We start from the raw sequence: 5323 nt of genomic DNA on the forward strand, positions 1-5323 counted from the left end.
AACTCCAATTGTCAATAAAGACCAACTCCGATTTTCCCTAAAAAACATTCTATTTTTATAAAAACTTCGATATTTTCAAACAAACAAAACGAACGAACTCTGGATTAGTAAAAAGCAAACTTCGATTTAGCGTAAACACTGATTTCTCTTTGAAACTTTCGTAGAAAGTATCGATGCGGCTAAAAAAAGAGCTTAAATAGAAAAACCTCTAAACTTAACATTCACTCTGTGTGCCGAACTTGGGGTTACTTTTTCCTTTCATTATACCTGAAACAAAAGAACCGAAAAGCTTTGCCGTTAAATCGAGTTAAACTTTGGAAAAACTCATTCTTAATCTTCTTACTGAAGAAATTATCCAAACCTAACTTAGAGGGGTTGCTCTGATGTTTCAAGGTGTCGTTGTTGTAGGCTGCTGATACAACCGCTAATTCCTGATCCATCCTTGCTGCTATGGCCGGGTACTTTCGCATCTCTCCGAGGAAGACGTCCCTAGGAGAGACGGCTGACTATTAGCAGGCTGTTGTTGTTGTTGTTGTTGTTGTTTATTAAAGCACTATCTGTATAAATTGTGAAAACTCCACAACTCAGGTAAATTAAGGCACGGGCCTCAATTTGCCTTAATTTGCTCGGTTCAAAAGTGAGGGGGTGGTCTATATCTAAGAGCTTTAGATGAAGAGACATAAAACGTTGCCAGCTACCCACCTTTTTAGTTTGTGTCAATTTCGTGCTTTCAAATTATGCAAATTAGGTCACGTGACCTCCATCGGCTGAAAAAGCTTGTTCTTGAAACGGCAACACTTTTTCGTTTGTACCTAATTATTTTACCGGTTGCATAATGTTAAGACCTTTTAATTTATCACTTCTGTGCTTGGCCTTTTTTAGATATTTAAAATCGAAGGCATTAACATGGGATACAATTGCTTCGGGGGACTGGGTCTAGTTGAAAAAGCCGTTTATTTTCTAAAACAGTAAAAAATTCAAAAAAGGCCAAGCACAGTTTTGTAGATGCTTGCATTACACATTGTCCTAAGCCAGTGCAGTTTCATAACTCACAACAAAAAGTGTTGCCATTTTTGTTTAAAGACTAAATCACTTAATTGACAGAAACCACACGTGTATGTATCTAGCAAAGTCTCCTCTTTCTACTGCTTAAGTGCTCAGAGATAGACCACCCCCCATCACTTTTTGACTGAATCATTAGGGACCGATGCCTTAATTTACCTGAGAAGTCAATCAGCTGTCAGAGTACTGTCCGTCAAGAGAACAAGTCTCTGGGAGGTTGTTGGAAAAATTTGGGTGGAGCTGTGCCCCATCACAGACCAGAAGGGTAAAAAGTCGGATCTCATCCACAGGCACAAAGGGGAGTTCTCCCCTGGGTTGGGGAGAGGAGCGTTGTGAATGTTAGTTCTTTCAGCCTCGGTGTTTATTCAGATAGGTCACCCAAACTTAAATCGTGTAACTTCCCCTTTAAGTTAAAGTTTTTTCACCGCAAGTAATCAGGTTTGAAGGTCCTTGGTAAAAAACTTCCCCCTTTAGACCAATCGTTTAATAGGGGCTTGTCGTTTATCGACAAATTACTGTAATGAAAAATATCTTTGTACTGTTATCAGCCAGGAGTAGTTCTTCACAAGGTTCAGTTGTTTGTCTGTTTCTTTCTTGTAACATTTAACTGGAGCGTCGTTAGCTAAAGAGAGGTACGGGCCAGGGGGGGTGGGAGAGAAATCGGTGTGGGAAAGGGTTAAGGTTAAGACCGAACGTTTCGCAAACCACTATAACAAGATTACAGGCATTGACCGGAAGTAAAATGAAGTCTTTCTTCAAAGTGATTGCATGCCAGTTTGTAATCGCTCCTGGAGTAGTAATAAATATTGTTCAAGTATTGAACAAAAAATTAAACGCTTTTTTGCTCTTGTGTTAAAAAGAGGAAGGAAAAAATGTCAGTTTCAACACTTTCAAATATTCCGTTAAGACCTTGTTATGTCACAACAAATTTCGGAATCAAGAAATTTAAACATTAACGAGAAAAATATTGGTTCAATATCTTTTTCATTCAGTGCGTTTGAGCCGGCTTTTAAGTAAATATCTCTTACTCCCATGCTGGCCAATATTGGAACTCTATTAAAATTCATAAGTTTATTTACCAGTTGTAGGCTGAGTATTAATTTAGGGCATGGTATGCTACTATAGATGTGACTGGTTTTTTTTGTCCTTTCTTTGGAAATCAGGCGTATAAATGCAGAAAAAGAATGCCGCTAGTGGCCATTGATCACAGTTTCCGCTGTTCGTCATCTCTAGGAATCGGAAATTCTAGGGCTATCATTCAAATATCAAAGTGCTTCTCGCTTTATGCCTTGGAACTGTATTGATAAACTGACCCAAGAGACCATTTAAAAAATACGCGTTTGAGAACTTTCCGCACTTATCTCAAGTTCTCAAGGCATGTGCTTTATTTGTAAAAGATATTGACAGCTCATTGCTAAGAACGCGTTTCAATACTGATCGAGGGAGTACTGATTGCGAACTGGCCAAAGCGACTTCCTCGCCGCTGATCACAAATCAATGCCTGCCAAAAATTGTCTGCGTAACAACCTCCTTTCGCTTCTTACAAATTTATTTGTCTCAACTCTTTCAATTAAGGTAAAAGTTCTACGGATGTTTCTTGGTTGTAAGCTTTATATTCAAGAACTTTTGTGGTCATTTTACCATTCAGCAACCTTTATCTTGGATTTTGAATTTCAACCGCAAGACCGCAAAGAAGCAGCTGAAAAAACCCGCGATTAAATACAAAAAACCAAACGCGCAAATGAAAATCTCTCAAAAAGCGTGCCAACCCAAGGACAAAAAACCCTGCATGCGTAAGGCAGACGCAAATGCAAATCTGTCTGGCTACGTTTATGATAGAATTAAATGGAAAACTGCCATGACAAATCTAGCTGCGGAAGATTTAGTAAGAAGAGGCGGAAGCAGAAACCACAACGACCCGATATCGACGCCATCAGACTTGCTTCCTCGTGTGAGCTTTGTTGGTTTAGAGACTGAACTTAGAAATTTAACCGGCCGGTTATGGAAGACATAAGGTTTCACGTTGCCCTGTAAATAATCTGTTTTTATGAGATTTGTCCTGCCTAAAAATGCGAGCATTTTTATCTTTCTAGCCTATAAAACTCATCAAATTTACTGTATTGGTTTTGCGTGAACAACGCATTTTAGCACGGACGGACGATAACCACAACATTATTTGCGAATACTGAAGCCTTTTTATAATTCGTTAATCTTTGCTCAATAATTACTCCGCGGCTGTGTTTAAACCACTAAAGGAACCGCAGAAACTCATAAAAATGGTTTGGGTTCTTGATTTTGATCGATAGGATTAAAAAATTTAAAACTTTTAGTTGTGGTATAGCTCTTAAGACGTTTACATTAAAATTGCGAGAGTATTGTGATAAATTCATTCTCACTCATTTAAATTAGAGCCAGATTTAGCCAAATGGATTTGTTTTGCTTCTTAATATACGGAAAGCTTATGTCCATCTAATACTTTAAATATTCACCGAAAGATATAAAATTCATTACATATAGACAGTAAAATACAAACATGGCTATGATGTTTTAGGATGTCGAAGTAAAGCAATTTGTCGGAAATTGATTGCTTTTCAAGGAGTCTTATAATCTTCTCATAGTACAATATGTATTCTACGTTTTATTGTTCCAGAACTTTTATAGGTCATTTGCACATGCAAATCAAGCTTTTTTTAAAATTGTTTTCGAGTGTTTTTCAAAAACGCTTCAGAGGCCGGAGGTCGATCATCATTTCTTGAACTTCAGTTACGAACGAACCAGCAAATACTAGTTTTAATCGATGACTGGTTTAAACTATTACCTACCCTTGAACACGTTTCACAGGTTGTATCTAAATTAAAATTGTTGACCCCGGATTTTCGCATATTTTTCCCTGAATTTTTTTTGGAACTGATTTTGTCCACAAAAACGACTAGAAGGTCTTCATTTAACCATGATTTTAGTTGTCAGTTAGTTATCAGTAAATTTGAATTTCAGATATCTTAAAGTGTTTTTGAGAAAACAAAATATTGTTGCTATATAGGTTTGTTTTAGAGTGGAAAATAATATAATTTTGTAATCGATTTCGGAATGCTTCAAACAAGACCATTGCGTTTCGCGAACTTGAACATTTATTCCATTAATCAAAAGAATTTGCTAATTCCCAGTTCTTGACATACCACAAAGATAGTTTCAGTAATGAGAAAAATTAAATTTACCTCGACTATAGTTTTCGTGGATTAAGCTTGATCAACATGGGCGAAGTGTTTGCATTTTTCATTTACACAGCAGATTTCTTATTATAAACTAACGCTATTTGTTGATTTTAGTTTCAAAGGAAACTCAAATTGTTGTTTATTTTAGACAGACTGACCTCGTGTTATTGGGCTGGGGTTGATCGATTGAAAAGGTTGACTGCTTTGCATGAATAAATATCAAAACGCACAAAGTGAGTCTTGTACACGCTTACTGAACTAAAATTTTAATTTTGTGACGGGGGCGGGGAGGGGAGCGAGTTCCTTTTAGCGATTTAAAAGGTATTTATTTCATTCTAAACTAGCTCGTAATTTTTTCCAGTGAACATTTCCTAAGACTTTGTAAAGCATTAAAGGTAGGCATTGAAAAAAATGTAATCGTCTTAGTAAAGCAACAGGAGTTTGACGACGTCGAAAAGCAACAATCAAATGTCTCTTACCTTAAACGATCTTCACTTCTTCACTTTAAATTGCTCGAGATGAAAGAGTAACAAAATTGATAGTCCTTGACGGACAGGAGAGCTTTTAGTATATTTGCATGAAAAGTCGACTATATATTAAGTCACAGGCATCGACTTTGTTTTTGCAATTTCTTTGATCACTTGGGCATTGAAAAGCAATTGTCAAAGGGGCTTTATTAGGGGTGTCTGTTAGTGCACGAAACTTTGCTTGGGTCGCGTCTCTGGATAGCGACTGGCCTGATTATTTTTCACAGTTCGACAAAAGAATGGACGAAGGCAAAAAACAAAAACATATCAAAAACTGGAAAAACATTAATCAAACAAAAAACAAGCAAACATAACAAAACAAAAAGACGTATCGCCTGTGAAGGCGAAAAATATTTATATTTTTTTTTCTTCGCTAGAAAAGCGACAAAAGAAATCCGTCAACAGCTATGTGTTATTTTTGGCAGAAGATAAATTTAGCCAGATGAAGGAGGTCTGGGTGGTATTGATGCTTCATAACTGGAGGATAAGCGGTGGTATCACGAGCCCATGGCTCCTTGTGGT

This window comes from Porites lutea, chromosome 5, assembly GCF_958299795.1.
Source record: "Porites lutea chromosome 5, jaPorLute2.1, whole genome shotgun sequence".
NCBI classification, from domain to species: Eukaryota; Metazoa; Cnidaria; class Anthozoa; order Scleractinia; family Poritidae; genus Porites; species Porites lutea.